The sequence below is a fragment of the Larimichthys crocea genome, chromosome XXII (assembly GCF_000972845.2).
Source record: "Larimichthys crocea isolate SSNF chromosome XXII, L_crocea_2.0, whole genome shotgun sequence".
Taxonomy (NCBI): Eukaryota; Metazoa; Chordata; class Actinopteri; family Sciaenidae; genus Larimichthys; species Larimichthys crocea.
In genome coordinates this window covers 5,102,750-5,110,501 of record NC_040032.1, presented here as the reverse complement: position 1 = coordinate 5,110,501, position 7,752 = coordinate 5,102,750, and the positions used below count along the sequence as shown (strand labels likewise).

Genomic DNA, 7,752 nt, shown 5'->3' with positions numbered 1-7,752 from the left:
TGTGGGATGAATGGTAGAGATGGAAAAGAGGCTCATATCTGAGACTTGAAAGTGGTCAGCAGATGTTAAAATAGTTGTAATTGCAGTTTTGGTCACATAAAATGAAGGTTAAAATTATTCTGCATGGATAATATTGCACTACATAAATCTACCTTGGAGGATGGAATTTGGCTAGTTGGAGGCTTGTTTGCCTTCCGGGCAGTTTCATAGTATTAAATGGATATCAGAGCTTACAGAAAAATCAATTTTCCAGTGCGATGGACCCCTTTTCATAGCAAACCATTTTGCTTTCTATAGCAGGAAAATCACAGATTGAGCTACTAGCATTAAAGATGTTTAGGAAGCCTCTCGAATGAGTCAGCATGCACAATAAGGAACTATGTAGAGTACAGTTCTCATTAATGCACATTACAACTGTATTCTTCCTGTACATGACGAGTCAAAATATCAGCTGGAAAAGGTCAATTACAGCTTTCTATAATAGCCAAGATGTTGACATGAACATAAGCCAGATCTCCCACCCAACATGGCCTTAGCTTGCTCAACATAGCAGCAAACTGAGCAGGTGAACAGAATTTTCCCTGATAAACCTCAGACTTGTAGACTGTGGGAAGCAGGGAGGAGTTTCGACAGCAGGGTCTGTTGCTATGGTTTTGTGTGTTTGTCAGGGACATTTCTGTATAGGCAAAATTTTAATACCAGACCAAATTTGTGCATACAATTTTTTCTTCTTTGTTTTTGTTGTTGTTGTGAAAACATGAACATCTGGAGTATTTTCCCTGTCCACATTTTGAATTGTATGTCTGCTTTACTCATGTTGCCTGACATTTTGGAGAAACTGCTGTCCACTTTGGGGAAAACTACTCTTTCTCCTCCAGCGTAACATGAGTTCACGATGCTACTTTAGGCAACATCTCAAGTAGAGCACATTAACAACAGCAGGTTATATAAGTTCCATTAGCGTCAAACTCACTGTCCTTCCTGAGGTCTTAAAGGACATTCACCATATAGCACTAAAAGGAGCAAACAAGCTGTGATTTTATTCTCGTTTTTAAGTGCCAGCAGCAATATGGCACAAAGTGAAAAACTTAAGAAAAAAAGTGATTATATAACCTGGAAGATATGGCAGATGGCAGTCTCCCTCTGTTGAATTTAAATGATGCACCTGAATCAACTTTTGAGTAATGCATAAAACTGGATTTGTTTGTCCCAATCAATGCAGTTTGAGAATCTGCCAAAGCAGAGCACGACTGAGGCGAATCAATCTGCCGAGCTGCGTGGAATACCAGAGCAAGCTGTGTGGTCACGCTGACAGATAAATGCCACCACTTCCAGCAGGAATTTAACTCGTTCAAACCTAACCTGCAGCCCCACGGTGAATACCACACAGATGCCCAGAAAAACGCTTTGGTTCTGTCAACAGATGCAACCTATCACATAAACAGACATAATGAACACATCACAGCATAATTGGGATGTAATCAAATTGCAAAGGAGAGAATGCAGTATATTATTGCTTTGTGAAAATGAAATGTGCTGCAGACAGAGAGGAGTTGCATGAGGGCTAGAAGAGAACAGCTTTCATTCCTAAATATTCCATGCAAACATGGTAATATATTATTGACTTTTTCCTGCCAGTTTAATTAAAGTTCTGCTTGTGCAAGTGTTTATTTCTTAAGCATGTATGAGATGGTGTAATGCTTTCATCTCAAGCTCATGGTCACCAAAGAAACAGGCTAATTTCATTTTCATATCCTCCTTTTTTATTGTCTTGTTTATAGAGGGGTCAGCCCGAGGCGTCAGAATGAATTATTATCCTTCCCTGTCCATATTAAGCCCACCGCACATAAACATTTCATTAATTTCATCTTATAAATGCACTCTTTCTTATCGTAGTCCCTGATGTTTTTGTCGGCAGTTGATAGTTTGTCAGCTGCTGAGTTTAATTTATTCATTATCTTTTCCCTCCTCTCTCCGAGGTTGCCGATTGCAGGTTTTTGCACGAATCCATTGCAATGACTACAATCATGGGCATGTTTGCTTTTAGGACAGAGGTGTGAATGCTTTAAATAAGTAAGGACTGTGATATTTTCTTTGCAGGTGCAATTATATATCAGCAGGCAGCAGAGGATAAAGAAAGAGTGTGAGAAAATGGTGCAGGCAAGGAACGGTGTAGCCCAGGCTATAAAGTGACATTATTTTGTTGAAACTATCCCTTTAAAATAATTCCTTTTATTGGTGACAGAAACAATTTATTGGAAAAAGACATTAAAAATTCTAAAAAGCAGTTTATTTTATTTTGGAGTAAATAAATGTTTCATAAATAGTTCATTTTATTTTGAAATATATTGTTAATCTGTTAAAATTAATTCATATGCACCGATAACTGTTAAAACCTGGGGTAAAAGTGGTTAAAACGGAGAAAAGGAGAAATAAAGAGAAAAAAGGAAAAAATAGAGTTGCTGCGGAGGGCTACGTGGGGTGACCCAATCAGTGAACCCCTGTGGACTCAGGTGACTGACCTTGTAGGGTCACGTCCGGTTTTCTCTTCCGGTTTTGCGGTCATGGTTACCTCTGTTGTTTCATGTGCTACCTGATGCAAACCGCAAGCAAACCTGTTGCATCCACGGGGTAAGACATGAAAATAATGTTCCAAACCGAGTTGTAGTAATTCTTGATGATGTTAATCACTGGTTGACCGGCATATTGTCAACATTTAAACTTTGTAGAGCTCTGTGAGACCGGATGATTTCCGCCGATCTGGCGCGGCTAAATCCTGAAACAGTGCTCCTAGCTTGATCACTCGGTGAGTGAAAATACCCTTTAACCTGTTCGGTTAAGCTGGAATGTGTTTTTTATTCATGTGTAACCTGGTTGGGTGTGTGTAAAGCAGCTAAAAGTTGCATTAATCTGTGCAGATAGCCATGAAAAAAGGTGCTAATGGTGCTATAGCCACCATAGGCTATAATGTGATGCTAATGGCCCATTGACTGGTGTATAGCTACTTAGTTCGGTTGGTGTCATATGTAAATTATCGTTTTATTGTGTTTTATAGCTGTTTACTTCAGAATATTTTTCTAAAACTGTCGTTCAGTGTTAAATAATAAGATGATGGTGTGTGTGTGCTTATGGTAGATGCAGAGGTGAATTTTTGGTGCAGTTTCCCATTGTTACCGGTGCAAGGGGAGACATATAAGCACAATAGGCCTTAATTCCTCTTAATTACCATGAGTTTAGGTGAATTTAATGCAGTTTCCTACAAAAAATTAAAGGGTACTATGCAATATTTTTTATTTTTTGTAAAATGATATTTTCTGTGTTACTAGTGTAACTAAGACTGTTTCAGTTATTAATGAGTTACAGTACTTGAATTTAGTTATTAAATGCACTTTAAATGTATTTATGGTTACATAACTGAGTTAATGTTTGAATTGAGTACATTGTTGTACAACTTAACCTTTTGGGAGCTTGATGATAATTTAATCCAATTAATGTGAAGCATTATTATTGATTAGTGATAATCAACATGCAATTTGGATTTCCTTTGGCCTCTTTGTAGGTCAGGTTTTTTTCCCTGTGACATCATTAGATGATCCACATCCCACCGTCCAGAGGAGAGATCCAGCTGGTTTCGTGTGAAGTTCGAGAGATCCAGAGAGTGGTTCCAGAACCAGATTAGAACTAGATTCCCAGCGTGAGCTGGGTGGCGAGCCGCATTGAACTACTGATACTGAACTGAGAGTGGAGAAGAATTCCTTCATTCCCCCTTCCTCACGGACTGTGTGGTAGGACAGAACAAACATACACTGATACACTGACACTTGACACGGATCCGAAGAAATAAGGGCCCCAACGGTAACTTTGGGACAAAAAGGGTTTTCATTTTTGCCGGCTTTATTATTTTAGTTTGTTATTTTCCATTGAATGCCTTGCAACAACTGTTGTATTTTCATTGTGTTATTGGTTAATAATAAGTGGCCACACAAAAACAAAAGGAAAAAAACTTCAAATCCTTGACTGTGTCTTTTCATTACTCAACAACAATGGCTCTCTCTAGCTTATAGTCTTCTGTACTGGTCCATCTCTTAACATTGACTATTACTTACCTGGGCTCATGTTATAACACCATAATAAGGGTTACAACTGGATTACATTTAAATGCAGTTGAATGGATTTGGATCAGAAACATAGCCATTGCCCTGAATGGATTTCTGTGGACAACATTTATTTTAATGACCAAGCAGGAAATCGTGGATGAAGATACAAAGTGAGGAGCTGAAAGATCTGTCCTCACTTTTACTGTCTTAATAAAATAATGACAGTTTTTTTTCTATTGATCCATTAATTGTTAAATAGTTATTTGTAAATAAGAATTTTGTTTGGCCAACAGTCAAAAACACAAAGGTTCGATTTACAAATATAAAACCACAAAAGGCAGAAAATCATATTTGAAAAGCTGAAACAAAGATTATTTTCCAAAATGACTTAATTTGATTGACATATTTATTTTCCTGGCATTATCACATGGGTAATTTCACATAGACAGACAAGAAACAGAAGGGGGGATACTGTTTAACATACAATAAATATCCCCAGCCGTAATTTATGTTGCACCTAGGTGGTATGTGTCTTAACCACCCTGCTATCTGATGCACCTAATTGGAAACATTTTCTTGGTCATTTTTCTTGATCAGCTGATCGTTACAGCATTGGATAGTACAAAGAGACAGTGTGCTGACTGCAGAGAGGGAGGGCATCAGAATGCTGTTGATGCTGAGAAAGACAAAGCAGGTCTTATGACTTCTCTCATATCTACACTATCAATTACTCCCCCTCACGTGACAAGTACAAGATGAGATAAGGGAAGTTAAGAGAATGTTCTGGAAGTAGGGTTGCGAGTGTCTTCAGCTTTACACAGACAGACACATTACAGACACATTACTTTAATCAGCATTTATGGTCTTCTCCCTTCCAAGTCTTGGAGTCTTGGAGACTTTGCGTCATGGAGTCTTGGAGACTTTTGCTATTGGTTGTGCTTAATGAAGGTAAAGTTAAAAGAGAAAGTTTAGGAAAGGGGGTGGGAGTGTCTTCTCTATTACCCCCCTCTTCAGTTTTACACACACACACACACACACACACACACACACACACACACACACACACACACACACACACACACAGAGACACACACAATCGCAGATAAGACCCCAAATGTTGTAGAAAAAAGTAATAATAAATCTGAGAAACAACCAACCAGAGAAAGGAGGTGTGGAAATCACTTTGTATGATTCCTTTAAAACGAGTGTGCGTCCGAGAATGACTCAAAAACCATCTTGGTGAAAAAAGAAACTCATCATGCCTGTTACAATCTTTCAAGGATCTCTGTTTGCTGTAGGGATGCTGAGTTCCACAACTGGGCAGTGCTAAGACTGGTGATGCCAAATCACTTGACCTTAACCAGCCTGACCGGGCATCCCCTGAATCAAGAAGTTCTTGTAGCTCGCTGCTAAACAGCCCAGATTAGAGGCTGAGACCGAGACCACTTTCAACGCGATCGGCAATCAAGAACCTGTCCCTCCAGTCGCTGGTTCTTATGAGCCACTCTCCGGACATCTGGAGAGAGAGGACCTATGGAGCACTTTCTCTTGAAGAGTGTGTATTCCAGACACTGGTAGACCTGCCGGGAGCTGCATGGAAGGAAAAGATGGGAGAAATTGGAGAGAAAAAATTACATCACTGTTTACCAGCTGCCGCAAATGGAATGACGTTCTGTCAGTGAAAAAAACTCTGTCCTTCTAAAATCACACCCCCTCATCCGTGCAACGCTTAAAAGGAGACTCAACAGCAGACATACAGTACCAGCACAACCCACTGACTGGTTCAGTCTGACTGAAAGACATGGATCATTTTAACCAACGCTACAGCCAGAGATGGCTCACCACCACATGGGTTCCCCTGCTGTGAAGTATATCTCTCTCATGTAAGAAAACTTGTATTGACCTTAAGAACTATGTAGTGAACTTCACACACTGTAACCAAAAGTTGTTAGAATATGACTGTGGGATCATTGGTGTTTATTTGTAACCTGCTTACTAACATTCAGTGGTTTGAACTCAAAATGTACAGATTTTCCTGTGATTTAATTGCAATAGATTGGTCAAAAGAATACCAAAGTCTGCAAGACAATAAGCAAAAAATCCTTTGTAAATAAGAAGTTAAAGAATAACTTCTCCTTTCAATCAACTCAATCTCTCTGTTACTCCTCCCCTGCTTGCTCCTCTCTTTCCTCTTTGTAAAACTCCTTCTAAATTATCAAACAATGTCCTTTCTTTCACATGGGTAGCTTTGGATTACTTACCTGACTCTCCCTGCAGGCCTATTAAACACCCCTAGAGTCATGGTCACCGCTTGGCTAGCTCTGGATTCATAATGATCATTAACTCAGCCCCCAAAAAATGAATAGTGGAATTGGAATAATCCAATTCATAGAGATCTGAAAATGCCTTTTACCAAGGGGCCTTATATTGATAGCAGGCAATTTCACATCTCATTCGCCAGAAGTGGGCTTATTGAATGTGAGAGGACTGGGAGGAGAGAATTGCAATGTGGTTCCTTTACATTTCACCCGCATAGAGAAAGCCTGTGATATCTTTCAAGTTCGTGCAATCCTCCTCATGTATCACACATTGCCTTGGGTGGATCCATTGTTAGGGATAATATGTTTTTAAAAGCTTTCCTTTTCACTCTGTCCGACAACAGGATTTTCCATTTAGCGCAAGTCCTTTAACTCCCCACCAGCGAGACAATCACATTATTTCATTTTACAGAAAGACCTGCGGCAGCATTCTGCCACTCATTTCTCCCCTCCACTGACAGGAAACGACCATCCTCTTTTGGCCACTTTTCTCTATTCTGTTACCATCAATAAAAACAGAGCTAGATAACGACGTATAATCCTTTCAATCCTTGCCTGATCTTATCTCAAGGATCTATTCAAATGTGAGCCATCACCCCAGGTATTAGCTCTCTTTTCTAAATCATCTCCTGTGAATAGACCAAGGACAAAAGATTAAACTTTTTACGCTGTCACAAAAATATCTCAGATTTTAATTACATGACATTATGAATTGCAAGTTTCTTTAGAGGGTGACATTCAGAGAATCCTTTAAGGCCTGCTGTCTTGCACAGAAAAGTGCTTATTTGATCAATTCTCTGCAGAGACAGGAGCACTCTGTTTTTAAATGGAGGTGAATAACCATTATCAGATTTGTTTCAAAAAGAAGAAAACAACCAAATATGATTCTTTCTTGATTAAGTGTGACAGCTTGATAAAATTAAAATAAACAATATGTTATTGGGGGAAACACGTATATTTTTGGTTAGCCTTTTATATTCACCATCTATTGATATTTCCATAGGAACCTATTTTTTCTGGTTTATCTATAAAGTCATAACTGCAATTTTTTTTTGTGGAGGACAATTTGGAGAAACACTCCAAAGAGAAAATGTAGTTGGCTGCAGCTCATGAAGGTCTTTGTCACTTGAACACAAACATACTGCATGTTGTTTTGTGTCCAGTGAAACTTGAGGTAGGTGGTTGGACCAGTAGTTTTTATGTCAGAGGGGGATCCCTATACAGTATGATTAAACAGGTGTTTGAATTTGGACAGTGAGGAGCCAGATTTGTCATGCGGAGGGTCCAGAGAAAGGGCTTAGGAAGCTTGATCCAAAAAGTAAGGACGGCTTTTACAC

The 7,752-nt window shown here is 39.1% G+C and overlaps 1 long non-coding RNA gene across 1 annotated transcript; it reads left to right on the top strand.

Moving 5' to 3' along the window:
• The first annotated feature begins 2,415 nt into the window (after positions 1-2,415).
• On the top strand, positions 2,416-7,105 carry LOC113744310 (uncharacterized). Its single transcript, XR_003461432.1, has 3 exons — positions 2,416-2,631; positions 2,730-2,806; positions 3,560-7,105. It is a non-coding gene; the product is annotated as an uncharacterized LOC113744310 (long non-coding RNA).
• Positions 7,106-7,752: the final 647 nt, after the last annotated feature.